Genomic DNA, 24,915 nt, shown 5'->3' on the forward strand with positions numbered 1-24,915 from the left:
GGGTTGATTATTTACAGGATTCTGCTTGAGTAGGTCAGCCCTTTTGATCTTCCTCACCTTTGTCAATGTTTTAGATAGAGAGATAGGATCGTATCCTCTTTTGCAAAATCTCTCTACACAGCCGTGGGCTGCCAGTTCAAAATCGTCATCCCTACTACTGTTCCTTTTCAGCCTAAGGAGTTCCCCGTAGCGGATACTTTGTATCTGTCTGTTGGGGTGGTTACTATCAGCTCTCAAGATGGAATTCCCTGCCGTATGTTTGCGGTATAGCGAGGTGTGTAGACTGTCTTGTGCCACAAACACCCTCAGGTCCAGATAATCAGCTGCCACCGGGCTAACTGTCCCCGAGAAGTGCAGGTTACAGTTGTTATCATTCAGGACCTCGATATACTGATGAGCCATCTCCAACGTCCCCTGCCACACGATGAAGAGGTCATCAATGTACCGGTACCACCTCATCACCCTTCCTGCCTTGTGCTGAGCGATATATATATATATATATATTCGAAATAGGATTTCTGTTCCAGTTTAGTATCAATGGAAATCATCCGGCACTCACGGATATCTTTCATTTCAGGCTTCTTTATTTAATTACAGCAATTTCATTATATATATATATATATATATATATATATATATATTTTATAAAGGTACGTAGATATGGAGTTAAGAATAGTAAATCTATACTTAGCTATTTGCACTTACCTTCTCAATATTTTTGTCCTCGATATTTTTGTCATGAAATCCTATTCACACAATATTTTTTTATTCTGATATTGATATGATCCAAAAGTACCATGACTTAACATTAATGGTCAAACAAAGAGGTATGCATTTCCTAAAGAAGGGGGTTGGTGGGTCAAAAAGGGGGCAGGAGACCAGGTAAGAGAAGGAACAAGGAGGGGGGAGAGCTCCAATAAGGAGCAAAGGCCCTCGCACACCCCGAGATGTGTCATGCTTCATCATAGCACAACAATAGGGCACCCCAGTATTCCCCAAGGAACTGGATATCATCAATAACTTAACACAATTGATCCTTGAGGACTCATTTATTTCTCATAATTTAATATTATATATGGCTGATGCTATGCATAGTTCATATGTTAACAAAAGGTGTCGGAATCCACTGTGTACATGAAAAGGAATTTAAACAGTGGTTAGTGTGTTGCCATACATGATGTTGATTTATGAATATTTTTCTATCTTCGGCCAATAATGATTTAATTGTGATAACCAATTCATTCTATCACATAAAAAGTTTGATTGTGTTATAAATCTTATGAGTTCTGGCAAATTATGTTCACTGTTGTGACTTTACAAGCATTAACTGAGAGATAAATGAGTCCTCAAGGATGCTTCATCATAGGGCAACTCCTCCTCTAATAACTGGACACTGATACTATGGCTAAAACCAGACTACAAGAGTCGTGGCTGGCAAGGAAAATTAAACCTGTGTCCAAACACAGCTGTAACAGTGGCGGTGGGGAGTTACCACCAAAATTGGTGCTCCAATACGTGGGGCCTACCTGCGTCCAGACATGGGTAGGCCCCACATCTTGGAGCACCAATTTAGTGGTAACTCCCCTTCACCACTGTTGTGGCTGTGTTTGGAAGCTCTGGTGGATGCCCCACACTCACCCCTTAGAGGTTCGCTAGAAGGACAAACTCTCTTGCTCTTCATTTTTGTCCACCTTCCCGGATATCCTTGAATCCACAATACCGAGACGGTACACTTTAGGACATCCTTATGACCGTCTCCTTTATTTTCAGAGTAGATTAGGTTTCTTCCCTGGTCCTGACAAAATGCCACGCATCCGTTAGGAGACTATAGGAGTGAAACATGTCGGCCTTTTCACCATTTGCACCCCTCACCACATATCGATCTAAAGCAATGTTTAATTTTTAAATTTAAAAGAAATGCAAATTACAGAAGCTACGCACTTCATTGGGACCTCTCCCTCTCTCTTCCTACCACACAGGACCATGAGCAACTGCCGCATAGATGGTTTGGCAGTGCCATGATCTTTCTCTGTTCATGATCTCATAATTTCCATGGCAACTTCTGAGCTCAGGACAGTCGCTCGTGGAGTGAGGGAGGAGTGACTAGCAACTCTTCTAGCACTGGGCAATGTATAGAGGCACAAAACAGCCATAACAAGTCATTGCTGGGCAGGTCATCATTCTACAGGGACATGATGAATTTTAATTATGGCAACTAGGACAAACTAGGGAATATTCAAACTTCTATGTGAAGTGCGGGATTCCTTAAATTCACCCACCATTACGGGGCCTATTAAAAATTCACCTTGCCCTTCTTGCAATATTTTCAGCTGAACATATCCGGCCCTGTTTCGAAAAAAGATTCTCTGTGAGTAGGTGTGCATTACCCCTTTAAGTTAAGGAACAAGGGAAGAGTAAGTAACATGCACGTCCCAGCTCCTTACAGAAACATCTTTGTGGACTATTCCTACTCCCTTCCTGCTGTGAAAGCTTACCAGTGGTGAGTGTGACCCTCTTTCAATCAACTAGCACCATCTTTTAAAACAAAGCATAGACTTGTCACTTTCCACAATTAATGTGTGTTCAGCTAGCAGAATAGCATGTACCAAAATGCAAGGGCCCACCTCTCATTTCACAAAAAAAGCAAAAATATATACCCCATTCATTAGCAGTAACTGATTCTCACAGTATTATGCTAATAACAAACGGTCAGACCTCACAATTAAGATTTAAGATACACATCAAAAACATCTTACCTTGTTCTCCTCCATCATTAAAAGGTCGTCAACGCTCTGCTGCGTTTGCTCCTTGGATGTCATTGTTCTCCTTTTATTGATGCTGTCTTCTGAGTGTTGTGAGCCCTGGTTGCTAAATAATAAAATATCATGTGTTGCATTCCCCAGAACCACCTTATAGCTACTGTTCTGTGTATAATACCAGCTATCACGATTATTTCCAGCTGAAGACTGGTCGTATTCTGACATGTTGGATCCTGATCTATGGATCCTCATGGCAACAAAGATGATAACCGTTACCAAAAAAATAAATGAAATAAAAGCTATTGAAATCACCAAATACAGATTAACATCTGAAATTGGATCTTCGCTCTCTGGGTGTCTCGTGAATTTGTTTGGCATTTCCCTATCTTTATCTGTAAATGTGATGCTCAGCGTGACAGTACTAGACAGTGATGGTTCTCCGTGATCCCTCACACGTATGACCAGCCAGTGGTAGCTTCCATCGTGGTCCCTGATGGCACGAGATGTTCGAACCTCCCCAGTCGAAAGTCCAACTTTGAACAAAGTGGCTTCTTTTGGTGTAATGGCCTCATAGGCCAACCATGCATTGTAACCGCTATCCGCATCGACTGCTCCTATTTTTGAGACCAGATAACCCGCGTTCACAGACCGAGAGAGAACCTCAATTCCGAAGGAAGTGCTTTGGGGATGTAGTTGTAAAATGGTTGGTGCATTGTCATTGAGGTCTTGAATAAACAGGTGGACGGTCACTCTGCTGCTAAGTGATGGAACACCGGCATCTTTTGCATGCACTTCAAACTGCACATGTTGAATTTCTTCATAATCAAACGACTTCAAGGCATAGAGTTTACCGTTCTCTGAGTTTATAGAGACAAAACTGTCAAGCGTTGTATTTGCGGAGATTGAATAAGTGAGGTATCCATTTTCTTTGGCATCGAGGTCTGTGGCGGATATTGTAAACACGTGGGTCCCTGGGACATTGTTCTCCATCACATACAGTTCATAGGATGGCTGTGTGAACTTCGGGTTGTTGTCATTGACATCTGAAACTCGCACTTTGAGGGTTGTAGAGGCGGTGAGCCGAGGGGATCCTTTGTCCACAGCTGTGACCGTGACTGTGTACTCCTCTGTAGATTCACGATCCAGTGGATCTTTGAGAATCAAGGAGTAGTGATTGTTGTATGGGTTCTGGAGGGTAAATGGAAGGGCAGCGGGGACACTACACTCGACTTGTCCATTGTTGCTCGAATCCTTATCGGACACAATCATCAGAGCGATCACGGTTCCTGGCCCAGCATCCTCTGGAACTGAGCTGGACACGGAGGTGAGGGTTATATCCGGAGCGTTGTCATTCTCATCAAGTATTTCTACAAACACCTGACAACGGCCGGCCAGAGGGACTGGGCCTTTATCCAAAGCCACCACTGAGAACTCGTACACGTTGGTATCTTCGAAATCGATGCTTTGCCGTACTGTTATCACCCCCGTCATCTCTTCGATGTGAAATACATTCTGTAAACTCACGGGAACCCGCCTGTCGAAGAAATACCCCACTTCTGCATTCGGACCCTCGTCCAGGTCTGTGGCATTCAGTCGCATCACGTGGGTACCTACGGGCACATTCTCGTACAGTTTCACATGATACACCGCCCTGTCAAATGTGGGGACGTTATCATTCGTATCCAGAACTCTAATGATGATCTTCATAGATCCTGATCTCTTGGGATCCCCTCCATCAAAAGCTGTCAGAAGCAGTGTGTGAATCGGCTGAAGTTCTCGATCTAAAGCTTGTTTTAAAGTCAATTCTGTAGATTTCCTTTTCTTGGAATATCCTTGATTTGTTGTAATGTCAAAATATTCCGTATGGCTGAGTTTGTACCCCTGGAGGGCATTTGCACCAATATCAGGATCCATAGCGTTTTCTATTGGAAAAGCGCTGCCCGGCAACGCCGACTCGAAGATGTTAAGGGTGGTTTCATTTTCACTAAACGAAGGCGCGTTGTCATTCACGTCAATTATCTCTATTTCAAGGCGATGCATTTCCAGTGGGTTATCAATAACCAGCTCTAAATTCAGCTTACAGGAAGGGCTCTCTGCGCACAGCTCTTCCCTGTCGATCCGCTCGCTCGTCAGTAAGACGCCCTTGTTCATATTCACCTGGAAGTGCTGCTTCTTGGCTCTCGACATCAGCTTCAGCCCGCGGGAGTTCAGACCGATGACGTCAATGCCCAGATCCTTGGCGAGGTTTCCCACGAAGGTGCCCGGGTCCAGCTCCTCCAGGACGGAATATCTGATCTGCCCACGAGCGAGGTCCAAGCAAGTGCAGAGCAGGCAAAGCAGGCGCCATTTCACCGGGCACCGCGGGCTTGGAAGTGCCATGTCTTGAATAATCCACATGTTGTCTGAATGAAAAATCCCAGATAATGTTGCTGATTAGAAAGGTTGCTGCTGGTGATCAGTTACGAATCATTGCTGGGCGGAACCGTGCCATCCAAGAACGTCGTGTAGATAGGTTTTCCATGGCATTGTTTTCCCGTCAGCAGAGGTGAGGTTTACAGTTTAAGCGTGCTGGTATCGCCACCTTGTGGAATTATTACGAATGCTGCGATTTTTGCTATCCTTTCATTTGAGCCCCCATGTTATGAGCATGGGCGCCTTAGCATGCCTCGCATCCCTTCTTGGTTAAAACACAATTTATCATAAATCTTACATTTTATTTCCACACAAAATGCTAAACATGTTTTCACATTTCGGATGTTGTCCTGATAGACGATCCTAAGATCCTCTTTGCATACATTTCCATGTTTACATAAACACACGTTTGATACCGTTCGTATAGTCTTTTCTTTTTGGACAGTGCTACTAAACACTCTTGAAAAAAACATTCACGCGTTTTTATTACTTATACAAGTGTTGTGATCGTGAATTAGAAACAACGGGGTGCTGCACAACTGCTCATTGCGTTGGGTGGTCGTGAAATGTATCCCGGGAGACAGTTCACTGAGCCGCCTATTTAAGTTGTGACGTCTGGAATGTTTATGCGTCTTCAGGAAACACGCACTTCTGCTTTTTGGACATACCTCTTCAAAGGTACGTCTCTACTTTATGTTCCTAAATCTTTCAGCCGACCCTTCCTTTACTTTCACGGAAATGGTGAACAACAAAGAAACTGTCTAATATGCGTCCTCCTTACACGAATGCTTCTACCACGACGCACGCGCGAGGCTCGATAGCTTCCTCTGCGTGTCGTTCAGGGGTCCCTTTACCCTTTATGACATTTGTGTGTTCACGGCAGCCTCACGTTTCTGCGACTGCTACGGGAACTGTGTTGGGCAGACCACCAACAGCAAGGGTTTCCAGGCTCTGACACCCCGGAAAACCCCATTGGAGAAATTCATTGAGCTAATACATCAAATGTTCTTGCCGTTAAAGAGAATCCAATGTTTATTTCATGTTGGCGCACTGGTTCTCATTACGAGAACGCGTGCGCACTAATAAAGTTACGCACCTTTGTGAAACCATGACAACTGCCTCAGCTTGGAAATGTGACACATTTGAGTTCTTTCTCTTTCCTTGCGCTAGGACTGTTGCAGACGTGTGTTTTATGGGGCGCACCTCCCAACAGCTTCCACGTGAACGGGGTTCTTTACTTTTTACTGCTCTATCATGCATATGGTGCTTTTAACTCACTAGAGAAAGTGATGAACCTTTTTCGTTTGATAGAGGCCGCCCCTCAGATTACAAACATGGGTGAACCAGTTAATCGCGAGTATATATCAAACGCAAGACTAACAGCTGTGTTGCCAGGTGAATCCCTCTCGTCATCTGGAGACTGAAATGACCGACCAGGCCCGTGTGTGTATGTGAAGTGCACCAATGGTCGAATTACCCCAGAGGCTCTCTGAGAGGCAGTGGACCGATGGATGTTTGACGAGCAAGGGAGTGGCGAGATAGGGACCCTCCGTGGCTGGGCAGCTGGGGGATGTCAAGGAGAGGTAATCTGAGCAGCACCCGCTCACTGGAGCGACGGAACCCCCCAACCCCCGCCCCTCCTGCGGTAGAAAGCTAAGGGTCCTTTGCTATCGGTGCTCAAAACACAAATGGTGCAAATGTAAATGGACCCACCTAAGCTCTCTTAACTGTTTGGACTGAAGTGGGAAGCAGCCCAGACATAGCTCAACAGAGGTTTTGTGCAATCAGTAAAATATTCAGCCAAAATGGTTTATTACACAACTCTTAGTAATATTCATGCATAGTAAATACTTTTGGAGTACAAGAGCACCCAGAAAAAAGCGTACAAAACACAGTTCACAAAGGTAACCCAACAAGGATTCCAGGAACTGGTAGTCTCACTCTCAGAAAGGGAATCTCATGTGAAAAACTATTACTAAACGTAATAGAGCAGTGAAATCAGGATTGTGACTAACCCTTGTATTGTTCACAGACCTCTAATGACCGCCAACCCCAAAACACACTTGGAATGGAAACACACAGACCCAAAGCAATTCCTTGCAGTTATGAATACTTGAGGTTAAGACGCATCTAATGTTCACATAGCTTCATAAGCATACTTTAACTGAAGTACGGATCAAGATCATTCAAACAGTACAGGATACTTTGTATCCCTATGGTCTTGAGGTTTGCATCCCTAAACAGTAGTGAAGATCTACCAAGCAAAACACAACAAACACACCAGCAACTACTGTGTTGATGATACCTGCAAATAAATGGGGCATTGCCAAAGGGTAGGTTTATGTTAATTCCAGGAAGCAGGAAGTATGTTGACTTATGAACAATGACATGAACACTGGGGCTACAATCCAAAGAGTACATGAGGCTTAGCAGAGACCACCAGCAGTGGTCTCTGTATCCGGCTAGCTAGCTGGCAAAGTTAGTGCTGGACCGTCACACTCGGCAGGTAAAAGAAGTAACAAACATTTAAAAGAACATTTTGTGCACGGAAGAGTGTGCCTGTCTCCAGGGCACAAATCCTGAATAAAGAAGTGGGGGGACGCTCAAAGACAGGAAGTGACGCCAAGACAGGAAGTGACGTCAGAAAAGGTAAAAACATAGAAGTGGGGGACGCTCAAAGACATGGAGGTAAAAAACATAGTCTCCTATTAATGGAGGTGCATTGGGGCTGGTAGTTCCTGGCCAAGGAAGCACGCTTCTTAAGAGTGGGGAGGATGTGTTTATGTGTGTGGGATGCCTGAGTCCATGCGCGCGTGCTTGTGTGTGTCTGCTTTATTTCTGGTTAAGCACTGTAATTTGGCACCGGATGTTTTAGCAGAGAGCTGGGTATGTTTTTGCATGCAGTTAATGACAAGAATACACTTTATTCCTCAGTAAGGGAATCTTTGCAGGGGGGACGACGTCCACCCAGTAAAATAAGTGGGGGGACGCCGTCCACCCGTGTGGTACCCCGACTCGAGCCCTGCCTGTTTCGCCTGCGCATGTAATACTGAATATCTCAGACAACCCAAACCCATCTCCTGTGAGAGGCTCAAGCAGCTCATCTGATTGTCATCTGTTGCTGAGGTTGAGTCCTCAGCAGTTCACTTCTAGTCTCACTGAGAGATCAGAATGGGCGTCCAGGCCCTACTTAAATTCACTGATCACTTTGGGCGAGCTGCAGTGTCCATGTAGGCAAGGTAGAAGCAGCAGCAGGGCAGCCAAGCAGAGGTATACTGGCCTTCAGGCTTAGTCTTAGCCAGGAGGATAGGGCAGCTATCAGCTCCACAATCTGAACACAATGACGCAAGGTCCATGCAGGTGCATTATGAAAAGACATTTTTATATTAAAACTGTACCTAAAGATTAAACAAAATGAGAAACACAATAGCAGCAATGGGAACTGTTTGCCAAAGGAAAAGGGAGGAAACACAAATCATGTTAATAAGGTTCACATTTCCAAACCCATTCGTGTAATGTGCAGTAATAAATAGGGGTAGATATAATTAAATGAATCTGCACTTTCCAGGTTATGCTTTCATATCCTGGGACAATAAAACGGAAGCAAGAGTAGGCTGAACCCCATAATCTGCCAAACAAAGCTTATACTCTGCTGTTCAGCTCACTTTGTGCCTCGACTCAGTGCCTCCCTGAACACAACACTGTAGGCCTTCATTGCAAGTTATATAGAATAGGGCTGGGTTTTTACCACACTTTGTAAATACCATTACTCCAGAGTGAGATAGTTACCTTATGTGGTAAATACCTACCATCCATAATTTCAACAGGAAAATGAGGCATAACTTGCAGATTCGTTTTTAACACACCGAATTCCAAGTGCTTTAACTGTTTTCCATCCCCCCCACCTCCCAATGTATTTTAACAAGTTGGACATACTGGAATTTATCAGGGTAAAACTGCTGAATAGGATATTTAGCATACAAATCGTCATTCAGATTTGTGTGCAAATACACGTTTGCACACTCATTAGAATTTAGACTTTAAATTGTAATGAGCTTCTTAGACATTTTAAATGTTATTGACTATTTTGATGATCTACCTCTGGAATAAGACAGATGGGTTGCTAGAAACTTTAACCAGGTTTTATGTACACATACTCAAAAATAAAAAGATAATTGTGTTTTTTTCATAACTTGTGAAATGGAAAAAAGACATCAGTTCTGTTCACTACGGAGGTTTAGAAAAACTTGTTGTAAAAGAAGCAGGGAATTCAAGCATAGGGGCTGCACGCTGCATTATCAATTTCAATACTACAGGTGCATACCTCGCAAGAATGGAAGCTACGAACTAACTTTAGACAATTACATATTCCCATTCGAGCTGGGAATACATTCTAAGTCGACCACTAGCATTTTCATGGCTGTTCTATGGATTCCATTCTAAGGCTATGGAGGCCTGCTTGATTACAGCGAGGTCTGACTGATGTTTTAATCTTATTGAGTTAAAGTGTCATCACTGCCATACTCATCGACTTCGCGTGCTTCTACTTTGTTTGGTTGTATCTTTCATGTCCTTCCTATCAAGAATGTTGGCATTGATTCATTGGTTTAACTTTATTTATGGGTAAGAATTCCCATGCTCCTCATCTACCTTCCTTCCTTCATACGCTAAGCCACTCTTCGGTCCCCACCTCCGCACTATACACTGCTAAGTTTACATCTGTTCGCATCCTGTTCCTGCAATGTATTTCTCACTTACTGGAAACGTGCTCAGGAACACATGCACTGTATTATTATAGTCAGTGCCAAAAGCAAAATGGGATTAAAAACACATTTTAGGTTTCTTACTTTATGGTCATGTTTGCTAAACACTTTATGCGCCTAGGATGGGGTTGACCAGTACGTGTGGTGAATAAATAAAGGATGTTAACTTTCTCAATTTTGCTCTCACTGATGACCCATGATTGTTACACTCAGAATAATACTTCTGAATATTGAAAGCTGCTGGATCATCCACACATTCATCATGCCAGTAGAAAAATTCACCCCCACCCAAAAATAATACCCGTCACTATAAAATACCCACTTTCAGAAGCTCAAAGGTAATGGAACAGTTTGAGATAAATTTTCTAGTTTTGATTTTTTTAAATAAAAGTGTCACCTCTGACGACGGAGTGACAACAGTCCTCCAGGAATCTTGGTTAAAACCAATAAACATAGAAAGGCATTGTAATGTAATGTAATGTAAATTGCATTTATATAGTGCATAAATAACCTGAAGGTCTCAGAGCGCTAGCACAGACATCAGAGAAAGCGAAGGACAGAGAAATTACGAAAGCCAGGTTGTAAGGACTTTGCGGAATCTGAGATAGTTAAATTGTGCCATAATAGGTATGGGCAGGGAATTGCAGGTTTCAGGAGCTGTTTTACTGAAGGACCTATCGCCATTTCTCACAGTACGAACTTTGGGAACCTTTAAGAGCTGCTTGCTGGAGGATCTGAGGGCTCTAGCCGGTTTGTGGGGTTTGAGCTTTTTTTCCAGGTAAACCGGCCCTTGTCCATGGATGGTCTTGTGTACTAAGCAGCACAGTTTGAATTGGATACGTTTCTTAATGGGAAGCCAGTGTAAGGTCCTGAGGGAAGGATCTGATGGGGTAAGGGGAGGAAGGTCAAGCATCAGTCTGGCCGCGGTGTTCTGCAACACCTGCAGTTTTGCCAGAAGGTTTTCATTTATGGAAGTTAATAGGGCATTCCCGTAATCAATGCAGCTTATAATAAGGCCTTGGACTAGAGGCATACGGGACGAGAGGGGGAGCCACTTGAACATTTTCTTCAGACTGCGCATCAGGCCAAAACTAGTCTGCACTACTTTATTGATGTGTTCAGTCATTCATGAAGGACTGAGCGCTGGTTAGCGCCAATTCCATAATTGTTTGAATCCTACCTTGAAGATGCAGAATCTTCCCAACATCACTTGAGACACAAGACATACCATGGAGTTCCTTCCAGTTTTATTTGTTTGCTTTCAAAGTCAGTTTAGCACTTTGCTGGCCCTGCAACACGGTATGGAGTTGATGTGATCCTGTCATATGACATAAAATACAACTATATCATAGCGATATCTACAGTCAGCACACTCATGCTTGCTGATGCACAATTGCCCATCTCGTAGATGGTGGTGCTAATTCTTCTGCTAACAAAATGGTTGAGCTTTACAGTGATAATGGCCTCCTGGGTGTACAGAAATGATTTTATATTGGTGCCTTCTGTTATGCTCTCCACCAGTTGCCATTTATCAGATCAACTGCCTTTCAACAGAATCAGCATCTGCTCGTCATTGAGCTCATCAGCTTTGGGGATAGGGTGGTATCTGATTTGATGACATTTAACCCATGGTAATCTACAAAAAGACTTCGATAGTCCGAGAAATAAGCACATGAACCACTGCAGAGCTCATGGGACTCTTGCAAAGTTCAACCATCCCAAATGTTACATTTTGGGCTCCCTTGCCATTGTTTCTGTCCTCTACATTGCCTGACATTCTGTAAATATTTGATTTGATGGAAAATCCACTGGGACAGATGGTCAAAATAGTGTGGATTTTGTGGGTACACCAGTCTGTCTAGTGTCTGGTAAAAAAAAAAAAACAGAGAGCGTCTTAGGCAAACCCCAATAACCTTCATGCTGTATGTACGTAAGTGGATAGATTTATTTTCTTAACTAATTCGGCCCGTTATGCTCACAACTCGAACGAGTAGATTAGCAGGAGTGCATTTTCAGTTTGACCATTAGTAATACCAGGTCTGCAAAATCAAAATGAAGAAACTGATTTTTGAGCATTGAAAAGGAGCACATAATAGAGTAGATTAGGGGTTAATTTATCCACCAATTAGTTTACATGTTTTTCTCAAGCTAAAGGCTAAACGGGGTTTATATCATTAAAATCCCCATCCAGAAAACTGTCCGAGGGGCATTTTGAGCATGCTTTAGGGCTTGGAAAGGTGCCATTGGTTATCTTCTGCTAGTTTAGGAAGATTTTTTTGTAATCTCTGTGTGAACTTTATGAAGAATGCAAAGTTCTTTTTTGTTTTCTTTTTAAACTGTGTTTTACTGGTTTTCAATAAAGCAACAACAAAGAAAAGAAACATACTGTGCTAGAGTTTCAGTTTCCAACAAAGTATCCTAATGAATATGAGGCATAGGCAGCTACAGAACTGGGTATATCCCACATTTCAGGTACTACAGCACCAGGGAGGTAAATACAGAGATAAGTGCAGCTTGTTAAATTAACCAAGTCATAGAGCAAAACATCATTTTTTTTTTAAGTTTTCTATAGCGCTGACCAGACCCGAGGGTATCGGAGCGCTTTACAGCAGGAGGGGAAGAAAACATAAGCATATACAGTTTGGGAGTAGGATAAAGGAATTTATAAGTGTTCACAAAGGTGCCCCATAGAGGTGGAGAGGTCTAGTGGTCCAGGGTGCGCTATTGAGGTAAAGTGGGATTGAGGTAGTCTCAATACAAAGAAAACTTTTTTCTTGGAGGATAAGCGTGATCATAAGTGTTCGGAAGAACACAATAGTGACGAGCGTCCGGGGAGCGTCCTTGAGGTCAAGAGGTCTGGGGGTCCAAGGTGTGCTGTTGGGGTGGAGATGGTTGGAGGTAAGTTCAATCCATGGACACAGGGTAGGTCTGTAAGAAATCCCTGAGCGACGATGGAACAAGCCGAGCGGGAAGAGAGAGGTAGGTAGTGGAGGTGTATTCCCCAGGTGACCGATGTTTGAGGGCTTGAGAGTCATGACTTTCAGTTCGGGAAGGCCCGGTTGAGGCAGAGGACTTTTAGGAGACTTTTGAATTTCTCAAAGGAGGGTGTAGTTCTGATGTGCACAGGTATGGAGTTCCAGATTTTGGGTGCGTTTCCTGCAAAATAGCAGGCTGCAGTTTTTTGTTTGCGTGTTTTCAGGGGAATGAGTAGGAGGGAGTTGGAACTCCTGAGACTTCTAGACTGGCCGGCTTTCTTAAGTTTCGAGGCTAGGTATTCTGGTTTCCCAGCGTGCAGGGCTTTGTTCGTGAGGCATGCAGTTCTAAAGCTGGCACGTAATTCTACAGGTAGCCATTTTAGATCTCTGAGAGCGGGAGAAATGTGGTCATATTTTTTTGACTCCAATGACCATTCTGGCAGCTGCATTGAGTGTTGTTTTGAGTGGTGCTAGGTGAGCGAGGGCTGTCCCGGAGAGGACTGCATTCCCGTAATTGAGTCTGGATAACACAAGTGATTGGGTGGCTTGTTTTAGGTCCCAGGATGGTAGGTGAGGTTTTATTTTGTTGAGAAGCTTCAGGTTGAGGAAGGCACTTTTATGCGGAGTTCTTGATGAGATTGTTCATGGTTAGCTTGCAATCAAGGGTGATTCCAAGTGATTTTACCAAGCTTGCCAAGGTGAGGTTACCGTTGAGAGCGTCAATAGTTTTTAGCCGTTCAGTGATTTGCGGGGTTTCTTCCTTGTTGGAAATGAGGAGGAATTCGGTTTTCCCCTGATTGAGTTTAAGGTGATTGGTTGATAGCCATTCTTGAACCTCTCTGAGAGTATTGTTGAGTCTTAGAATGTCATTGAGGGAGGAGGTTTCCAAGTAGATCTGGGTGTCATCTGCATATAGATGGAAGGGGATGTTGGCTTTTTTTAGAATGGAGGTGAGGGGTTCCATATAGATGTTGAACAATTGAGGGGAGAGGACGGATACTTGAGGGACACCTCTGATGGCGGTAGAAGGTCAGATGAAAAGGATTTGATTTTTACCCTTTGGGAGCGATTTTGAAAGAAGGAGGAGAACCATTGAAGGACCACCTCGTCTGCACCTACGCGGTCCTTGAGAGCCTTGATGAGAAGATTGTGATCCACAGTGTCAAAGACCGCCGATAGGTCCAGGAGGATGAGGAGGCAGCAATGGTCGATGGAGTTGAGGATGTCATCCAGTATGTTAAGGATTGCAGTTTCGGTGCTGCAGCCTTTTCTAAAGTCTGATTGGTGTTGGTCTAGGAGATTAATCTTGTCGATGTGTTGGTTCAGTTGGCGGAGGATGCATTTTTCAAGTATTTTGGCTAGGAAGGGAAGGTTGGAGACCGGTCTGAAGTTGTTTAAGTCATTAGTGTCTAGGCCTGGTTTCTTCAGAAATGGAGTGATTTGGCCCACTTTGAGGCAATCAGGGATGATGCCTGTTTTTAGAGAGCTGTTTATGACTTCGCACCAGAGTGGTGCTAGGGAGAGTTTCAGAATTTTGCCAAATGTGAGGGTAGGGAATCGAGGGCATGGGATGAGGGGTTGGAGGAGGAGATTAAATTAAGGATCTCGACTTCCGGTATAGGGTAGAAGTGGCTCCAGGTACTGTTTGGTTGATCTCTCACCATTGTTTTGTTTGCTGAGCACCAGTTTTCGATGTTAGGGTGGAGGTTGATGTCGAGAAAGAGTTCGACCTTGGAGATTTTTTCATTAAAGAAGTTGGCAAAGCTGTCACATGACTCTTTGGAGGCCTGGACGTGAGTCGTGGAGTGCTTGGATGTTAGGTTTCTCATGATGTTAAATAACTCTCCTGGCCTGTTTTTAGCCTTGTCCACTTCATTGGAGAAAAAGTTTTTTTCGTTATTGATATGTTTTTTGTACTATCTTCTTGCCGTTTTGAGTTCATCGCAAAGGCTGGAGGTTTTTTTTCTCCAGAGACGTTCTGTGGTTCTGAGTCGTCTCCTTTCGTGGTTAATGTCCTTGTTAAACCAGGATCTGGAGGGGATGTTCCTGGGTTTTTTCAGTTTCATTGGCGCTAGCTGGTCTAAGATGGAGGACATGGTTACATTGTAGTGGGATGTGAGTTCTGTAGTTGAGAGGCCATCCGGGGAGATGGGCAGGAGGGTGTTCATTTTTTCTTCTAAGGCGGCTGTGTTGATCTGTGTTAGGTTTCTGGACCAAGTTGGGGGATCAATGATGGGAGGTTGACACATGGTCGGTTGAGAGATATGGAAAAGGATTAGGTGGTGATCTGATCAGTCGACCGGAAGGATGTGTTCTATAATGATTGCATCAGGGCGGGAGATGATGGCGTCTAGGATTGCCCTTTTGTTATGGGTTTCTTCTGCGCAGTGCTGGATAAGATTGTTGGAATGCAATAGCTCATTCAGGGTTTGTATTGGAGTGCTGTTTTTATCATTCCAGTGAAGGTTGAAGTCTCCCAGAATTAGGTTGTTGTTGTCTCGGAGAGAGCAGTGGGCGATCAGGTCTGATAAGTGTCCTGAGAATACGGTGGTGTTGCCTGGGGGGTGGTACAGGAGATGGCAGTGTAATATTGTTGCTAGAAGATTTGATAATAGCGGTTAGACATTCAAAGGAGTTGTAATTGAAGGTATCCACTTCAGACACTGACAGGGTGTTGTTGTAGATGATTGCCAGGCCTCCGCCTTTTTGGTCTTTCCTATCTTTGTTGATGATAGAGAAGCCTGGAGGCACGAGCATGTCCATGATAGGAGGAGAGGAGTCGTTGAGCCAGGTCTCAGTGATGAAGGCTACGTCTATATCATGACTAAGGATGGATTCTGCTAGCTCAATGGCATGTTTCGAGGCAGATCTGCAGTTTATGCGCAAGCAGTTGGTGCGGGGTTCTCTTTTTTAGATTCAATTGTTGGTGGCGCGGTCGTGATGTTGATGAGGGAGGCTGGGGGCCTAGGGTGTTTTGGGAGTGAGTGTTCAATTCTGAATCCAGTGATCACCTGGATCGCGGATTGCGGGCTCTGAGTGGTGGGGGAGGAGTATGATGAGACCAGCTCGATCGCTTCCTCAGAGGTCATGGCTGATGTTGTTCTGTTCGGTCTCTGGGCAGGGATCTTAGCAATCATCAGCACTCGAGTCCCCATCCTCATGGAGTTTCACAATCAACTGGGCCCAGAGCAATAGCTCATCCGCCGCCTCCTCATCAGTGGGTGACAACTGCAAGTGGTGCTCTCCTGTCACCCACATTCCATTAAGTATTTCAGCCATTGAGCAACCAGGAGCACCCTAGTGCCCAGCCACCTGATGGCAAAACAACATTTCGCTAGGACAAGAGCCAGCTGATCGAGCTTGTAGTGGATTTTCAGTACCCTAGGTATGTCCACAATGCCCAACAGACAGCAATCGGTGTTTGCTGAATCACCACTCCAGAGGCGGCCTCATTCCTGGTATTAACAGCCTCCAGAAGGTTTGGTCCCCATTGTATTCCTAGGTCAGATGCAAAAATGTGGTGCCTACCTTCCGACAGTGCACATATTTTGCCCCTATAGAGGAATCCATTCTATTTATGTATAAAGTGTCATATAAGTGCAGTGTAAGAAATGAAAATGAAGCAGCTTGAATCTATTATTGCAAGACACTGTGCGTGCCAGGGCTTATGTGTGATCCCAATCAGTGTCTGAACTGGAGTCCCCCAACTCATACTCCCAGGCCCTTTGTTATACATACGGTTGTTTAAGCACGTTACCACTGAAGGGCCTGTAAAAGAGCAAAATCAGGTGCATCCCCTCCCCCCAACCAATTAAGTCACCAAGTATCCTGAAGTGCCGCAGGGCTCCAGGCAAATCGCTTCACACCTCCTTTGCAACACTCTAGTTTGGCGTAATGTAATAAATTACCAAGATTGACCCTGAATGAGTCCTGAGCATATTGGATGGTAATGAAAGTCTTTCCGGGATAAAGATCTCCCACTATCTGGCACTCAGCCACCCTCTATTGTTCCATGGACATGTTAGTATCTTTGATGAAAAAAGGCGCAAGATCCCACAGTTTTAGCTACGTACCAAAGTGGGCTCTATGGAGAACTTTCTGAACCACCTTCTCCCAGATTGCAGCTGTAGCTTTGACTAAGTATAGCACTGGGTGTTACGATCTGCCCCCTTTGCAGCAATAACTGTGGCAATGTGTCCTCCCTAATCATATCGTCCATCAGGCTTTTCTCACACTTGTTCATCTCTGCCAACCATCATGCAGCATGCTCCGAATGCACTGCATAATAGTAAAACTGTGCATCTGAGACAGCTAAACCACCTTCCCCTAAGTCCCTCTTAAGCACTGCCATTACCATCCCACTGCGCTTTCCATCGCATAGCAGGAAAACCAAAAGGTCATCCATTCTATGAAAGAAACTAGCATTGAGCGGGAAAAGTGAGTTTTAAATGGGGGACAGACAGCGTGAGAGGAAGACCATCTCCGCTATGGCCACTCTAGCCATAATGAAAAGAGGGAGTTTGTTACAGAATACGACTGAATTCTCAAGACCAATCACAACCCTGTCAACATTCCTGAGCTTGTGCTCTACCTTGGTGTGTGTAACCCAAACCCCAGTTATCGTACTCCTTCGTCCCCAAGTAGAGCCCCACAGGTGGCAATTGATTGGGGTGTTTCCTAACCAACCCTCCCAAGGGGAACTAGGGTGAGTTACCAACATTGACTTTAAGACCGGAGACCTCACCGAAAGCTCCCCGTAGCTGCATTAAGAGCAGAGCTGACTCATCGGGGGATCGTACATAAACAACTGCATCATCCGCATACCATGATACACCATGGTAACCAACCTAGATCCCGCAAGGCTGCATTTCCCTAAACTAAAACAGAGCAAGGGGATCAATTGCAAGTAGAAAAGAAAGAGAGAAAGAGGACAACCCTGTCTGGTACCTCTCCCAGCCATCCACGGCTCAGAGAGCTCACCACCCACCCAGATACATATTGAAAACTCAGTGTAAAGGAGTTGTATCCAGGCACAGAAGTTGAGTCCAATCTCCATACCTCCTAACACAGCCATTAAATTGCCCCATTCAACCGAGTCAAATGCTTTTTCAAGATCAAGTGAGACCAAGGCCTTCTTCCCCTCTCCACCTGAGGTGGCTCGTAAATCATGTGAGTGTGCGCATATTGTAGGTGGTACTACATGCCGGCGTAAAGCTTCATTGACCCTCATGAACCAACTCATGCAACCTAGATGCCAGAATTTTACATACTATCTTAAGATCTGAATTATGCATAGTTATGGGCCTCGATGAAGAACGGTCTGCCAGTATTCAGCATGAGTTACACAATACCCTCCCATAAGTTCGCTAGAAGAAGCCCACCCCCCTTTGCCCCAAGGAAGACCTCCAATTATGTATCCTTGAGCACAGTAGAGTAAGTCTGATAAAACTCTACTGGGAATCTTTCTCCTCAGAGCCTTGGATCTATTGAGCGCTATTATGGCTGTACCCAGTTCCTCTATTGTAATTTCCTCCAAATCCTGTATATGGCCTTTCTGCATCAGTTCCCTCCTGCCAGAAACCTATCTATCTCCCCCTCAGGGCCTGTTGGACCAGCCCGAGACACCACTTTGAAGTGATCCAGAAAGGCAGACAAAATGTCTGGCCACCTAATCTGTAGTTCCCATGCATCTTACGGATATACAAAATGGGAGATATCTCTGTTTCACTACTGAGAATCCAAGCCAGTAGCTTGCCTGATTAATCACGCTCCCTATTTAGGAGTTGACAGTATGATTTAAGGGTAGTTCTATCCAGAGGGTCCCAGAGGTTAAGCAATTCTCTATGTACTCCCCGCATTGTTGTGCACACGTCTGCCAAGCATGCTTTGTGCTTCTGCAGGTCGGCCAGTCATTGCGATTGTACCTTAAGATCAGCTTCCATTCACCTCCGCACCCCACAGATGGTTCATATAAACTCCCCTCTTACTACTGCCTTGGGCGCCTCAAATTCAACAGCTCTAGTGTCCAGAGTCCCCCAGTTCATCTCCAGATAGCTCTACAAAGATGTTGCCAATGCATCCCTGGAAACTGAGCCTGTTAAGAGGTCAGGGGGCATTCGACAACCTCTGATGCCATGAGGTGTATCACGCCAAGACACAGCTAACAACACAGGGGCATGATCCAAGAGAAACAGACCCAAATGTGTCATCGCAGTTAACAGTGAATGGGCAATTCCTCCCACTAACATTGAGTCTAGACGACTGTAGGTATTTTGCGTCCAGAAATATCAGGTGTACTCATGACCCCACAGATGCTGTGTTCATCAGCCATCCAGCAGACCTGAATTGCGCATTACTGCCAGAAGGAGCCCACCATCAGAGGTTTAGTACCACGCTTGGGTGGGTAAAGATTATTGTCTCATCCAAAATGCAATTAAATTCACCTGCCCAGAATATGGGGGAGTGCACACTACCCTCCAACAGTTGGAGTAATTCCTAAAAATGCTGATCATCTAAATTAGGGGCATACGAGTGTAGTATATTGATGTTCAAAGTTCCATGCAGTAAAAGATAGCCACCGTCCACATCTGCTCCGCTATAGAAATGCCTAAAGGGGACACCGGAGCCACCCAGATGGCCACCACCCTACACCCCTCCCGCCCCCCGGCATAAGAGGAGTAAGAAGCAGAAAACAGCGGAACCCTCCATTTTTTACCCAATTTCTGCATTTCCCCACCCACAAGGTGTGCCTCCTGAAGAAAGGCTATCTGCACTTTATGTTGCCCGAGGAACCACAGGATCCACAGCCTAAACCCTTGAACCATTGCCCACCACTAATCTTGGAGAGTCGTCCCATGAACCCCATACAAAATATCATGACTTCTCAGATGCACCCTAAGTACTTTATATCAAACCATCACAGTGTGTCCCCAATCAATGACCTGCTAGTGTTCCCCCCTCAGCAAAAACAGAGGGAAACAATACTCCCCCTACAATACTGAATGTTTGATGAGTACACAATGTTAAATCACATAAAAATAAACATGGGACAATAAAATAAGATCACAGAATCGTCCTGCACCATTAGACGCTCCAGAACAGTCTCATTTTCTCCCGGTTCTGAATGCTGTTCCAAGGAAGCCTGTGCCATGATACTACCATCCTGAATTACAACCCTGTTATGGATACTCCTCCCAGGGGATTGTCCAGCCCCAGTCACACTCTCCTAACTTGCCCTCCAGGCAGGATTGCTGCAGGCCCCAGCAGACATCTTGGTCCCAGACCTCCGGGATCCCATTCTCTCCCTGGGTACTTTATTTATTTATTTATTTTATTTATTTGAAGTTTTATATAGCGCACAGTTACCCTCTGGCATCCCAGCGCTTGTCCAGACGCCAACAGTTAACCAAAGGCCGGTTCAGTACCACCAAGCAGGAAACAAATGAGTTTTAAGGAGTTTGCAAAACCGAAGAGTACAGGTCTCTGAGCGCAACTTCAAAGGAAGCGCGTTCCACAAGATGGCTGTATTGACCGAAAATCTTCTCCCACCGGTACAGGCCTTTTTCACTCTGGGAATTTGGAGCAGATGTTTCTGGTCAGAGCGCAACGCTCTATTAGCTTTGTAAGGCACAGCTAAGTTCCTCAGGATAGGAGGACCCCTCCCCTGAAGAATTTTATGTGCTGTGCAAAGAGCCTTAAATTTGACCCTTTCCCGCACCGGGAGCCAGTGCAGTGCCTTTAAGGCTGGTTTAGCTGACTGCATCCTTGGCACGCCCATAAGCAGCTTTGCAGCAGCGTTTTGGACATGCTGGAGTTTATTAAACGTTGCTTCAGGAGCACCTAGAAAGATAGCATTGCTATAGTCTAGTCTAGATGTGATAAGCCCCTGAATAAACAACTTCCTTGATGTTGGAGGAAGAAGAGGCAGGACTTTGCGAGCTGAGCGGAGAAGACCAAAACAGACTCCTGCTGTTTTTTTCGCCTGGGTCCTAAAAGAGAGGTCTTGCTCTAACCAGACCCCTAAACTCTTAATCTCCTCTTTCGGACTCGGGAGCTCTCCCATACAGCTAGGCCAACTCGTCAAAGGGAATGAGGGGATCTTATTCCCTAGCAACATTATTTCGGACTTCGAACCGTTCAACTTTAGAGCTGACTCACACATCCAGGTGTGAACTTTCGACAAACAGGAGTGCAGTGAATCGGGATTATCCACCAGTTGGGATAGAGCGACCACCAGCTGCGTATCATCCGCATAACTGATGATTTTAATGTCAAATGGGGCCACCACGTCCTCCAGGGGGGCCATATATACATTAAACAATGTAGGGCTGAGGGAAGAGCCCTGTGGCACGCCACACTGGAGGGGGATAGATGTTGACCGATCACTACCTTCCCAAGCCTGGTATGTCCGCCCACTGAGAAATGACCTAAGCCACTTCAGAGCTACACCTGAAGCACCTACATCGGACAGTTGCTGAATCAACACTTGATGGTTCACAGTGTCGAAAGCCACACTGAGGTCCAGGAGGATCACTGCCACTGACCCTCCTGAATCCAGAATGCTTCTGGCTTCATCAACGACTGCAAGGAGAGCGGTGTCGGTGCCCCGGCCTGGCCGGAATCCAGTTTGTGAGTCTTGCAGCAGGCCATTAGACTCCAGGAAACCTGACAGCTGTCGGTTCACCAACCTTTCGGCGATTTTACCAAGTCCCGGAAGCAGGGAAATGGGCCTGAAATTTGCCAAGTCCGAAGGATCCAGACTTGGCTTCTTCAGTAGAGCCTTTACCACTGCTTTTTTCCAGCTCGGTGGCACCAAGCCATGGGCGAGGGATGCATTCATTAAATCAGTAACAGGGATCGCAATAGTAGGTGCTACCTGTTTCAGGAACTTCATAGGGACTGGATCCCTAGGGGAACCGCTTTTCATAGAGCCTAATACCTTGAGGACTTCTACCACTGATACTGGGCCAAAGGTATCTAAGTGGGTGAGTGCTCCTCTTGGCTGATTCCCTGTGTCTATTTTATGAACAGGCTGGGGCAAGGCAGGCTGGGGCAGGGCGCTTAATATATTCTCAATTTTCATATGGAAATTGTCTGCCAGCTCCTTGCACTTCTCACCAGGGCTGTCATGTGTTACCAGGGGCTCGGGAACTTTAAGAAGTTCCTTTACCACTCTAAAAGTCTCTCTGGAAGAGTTGGAGGCAGTTCTTATTCGCTCCTCGAAGAATTGGGCTTTAGCATGACGAAGAGCGGATTTATACACCCTCATTGCTGAGCGATATTCCTCTCGGCTGGCTACCTCCCATTCCTTTCTCCAGGTCTTCTCCAACTTTCTGCATCCCTTCCTAAGGATTCGTAACTCAGGAGTGTACCATGGGGCAGAACCAATTCTTTTCTCCCTCTTTGGCACTCTCTTTTTCGGGAGAATGGCATCAAGGGAAGTGGTCAGCCACTGATCGAAATTTGCATCTGCCTTTACTGGGTCCAATTCAGGGAGAGGGCACGTACAGTCCAGGTTGGTAATCCAGTCATCGATTGATAACCTGGACCATGCTATTTCCACCATATGAACCTTGGGGCCAAGAGTGGCCAATGAATCAATTTGCCAGATTGCCGGGACCAAGAAGTGGTCTGACCACGGGAGAGGATAAGTAGGCCTGGCTATAAAACGAGGAATGTTTGAAAAAATTGGGTCAAGTAAATGTCCCTTATCGTGCGTGGCCCCCGCATTGATTAAACTCAGCTCGAAGGCTTTCAAATCGCACTGCAGGTCTCGCGCCACTAGATCTGCTGGATCATTAAAATGGAGATTAAAGTCTCTCAGCACTATGAAGTTGGTCGTGGAAGAGGCCAGGAGAGTGACTGTTTCCATTAAGGAGCTAACAAAATTACCCACACAGCCCGGAGGGCGGTAGACCAGTATACCTGACACCGACACCGTAGGGGACGTCCGCAAGGAGAACAGGCAGCTCTTGCAGTCCGACACTGAACCATTCTGAGCCCTACACACATACGTGTCCCTGTATAGAATGGCAATGCCACCCCCTCGCCCCACAGGTCTATCCAGATGGTATATTAGAAAGCCTCTGGGGAGGGCTTGCACTATATCTACTTCAGAGCTGGATGTCATCCATGTTTCCTTCAGGAACAGGATGTCTAAGTCGAGATCTTGGATAAGAAGCTTAATTTCTACCGAGTGTCTCGGGAGGGATCTACAATTCAACAGACCTAACAACAGGCATTCTTACCTTTATCAGGTTGAATCAGCTGACACATTCTGCAGCCAGATAACGGAATAGATCCTTTATGGGCAGATTTACAGGAAGAGACTTTAGGAGGGCACAATGACATAAGGTCGTCCCGAGAATATATCATCCTTATTGCTGAAGTATTAACCAGGATTCCTGGCCCTAGGCGCGTCACCGTTGAGCGTCTCCATGCCAGGTTTAAGTAGGGGCCGCGCCTGCAGTGAAGAGCACTAAATAGCTCACCAAAATGGCGCCAGCAGAACGTCCCTTACTACCCCCAAGATGGCGGCGATCAAGTAAAGCTACCTAAAGACCCGCGAAAACCGCGGTGAGGATCACAATTATCGTGCAAGTAAGCGCTACTATCGTAATTTAAAAACAGGGTACAATAACGGAAATTAAAAAAACTCAAGCGAAATCCGCATTAGGCGCACAAACCTTGTCCAGGACCGAGCTGACCAAAGCGCTCGTCTTAAGTAGGGGCCGCGCCTGCTGTGAAGAGCACTAAAGCGCTCACCAAAAACATCCCTAACTACCCCCAAGATGGCGGTGATCAAGTAAAGCTGCCTAAAGACCCGCGAAAACCGCCGTGAGGATCACAATTATCGTGCAAGTAAGCGCTACTATCGTAATTTAAAAACAGGGTACAATAACGGAAATTAAAATAATATTGAGACACTAAAAGGAGATATATTTAAAAACGTGCAGGCTATCACACACTATGTCGCTCTAAGCGTGGTGTCCCAAAACTCAAGCGAAATCCGCATTAGGCGCACAAACCTTTGTACTAGACATTCAGCCACCACCACACATCATCCGTATTATCAAAAAAGTGAGATTTGCCCCCTGAAAACACATTCAGTCTATAGGGATACAAGAACATATAGCGGAGGCCCATCGATCTAAACTTGGCCTTGACCTCTATCAATCATTCAATTAAGTTTTGTAAAGCACGCAACTCACCTGTGAGGGTCTCAAGGCACTGAGGGGACGGGGGCAGACGCAGATCCATTCAGCGAAAGAGCCAGGTCTTGAGAGGAGGAGCACATTGTAACAGCATAACCTTTGTACTGCGTATTTCACTCACACCACCAGAGCCCCCATTTTGACGTGACCATAGCCAACTGTTTCTGCAAGGTAGCCACCTCAGCCTGGAGCTGCAGTATAGAACCCTCAGCCACCCGAACCATACCAGACACCTTGCGGAAGTCTGTGCACAGCAGGTTGACCTTGAGGGTCACAGTTTACATTTTGCCCTCCTTAGCCACCATAGATACCTGAATGGCCACCAGTGTCTCTACCCTTGTGAGTTCTCTGGCGGAGAGCTCTGGATCTTGCACCCCCTTGCCAAAGGCCTGACATGAGTGTGGTGGCAAGTTAGTCATTGAATTTTTAAACCACTCCATTGTGTTCCCCTTTTGGTTTCTAGATTGCTTATTTCGCCCCATGTGGAAATAAAATAGGCTCTGCAGTACCTCATGCTTGAACCCCTGGGATACCAGCAAGGCACAATACTAAGCAGTTAATAAGCCTCTCCCCAAGGCAGACCGAATCCAGAAGTATGCCACCCCCTAAAGAAAAGCTGTTCTCGTGCTCAGTGAAATGTGGCGATGACCCCCTAAATCAATGAGTAGAGACGTCTCGTCAGGTCAGCCCGATCAGCCACCTCTGTGGATGCCTACCCTCTCTGGTACTAGCACAGGAGTCCCTAGGAGTCAGAGGGCGAAAGGCGGCAGTATAAGAAAGAGGCAGATTGCTG

General features: G+C 45.4%; 1 protein-coding gene and 1 pseudogene across 1 annotated transcript in view; both read right to left on the reverse strand.

Annotated features, from left to right (window-relative positions):
* The window catches only part of LOC147702777 (protocadherin gamma-A4 pseudogene), a 57,387-nt pseudogene extending 52,159 nt beyond the window's left edge, over positions 1-5,228 (reverse strand).
* Positions 1-24,915, reverse strand: part of LOC147702773 (protocadherin alpha-C2-like) — an 868,304-nt gene that overhangs the window by 797,331 nt on the left and 46,058 nt on the right. The window lies entirely within an intron of this gene.

This window comes from Lissotriton vulgaris, chromosome 7 (assembly GCF_964263255.1).
Source record: "Lissotriton vulgaris chromosome 7, aLisVul1.2, whole genome shotgun sequence".
Classification (NCBI taxonomy): Eukaryota; Metazoa; Chordata; class Amphibia; order Caudata; family Salamandridae; genus Lissotriton; species Lissotriton vulgaris.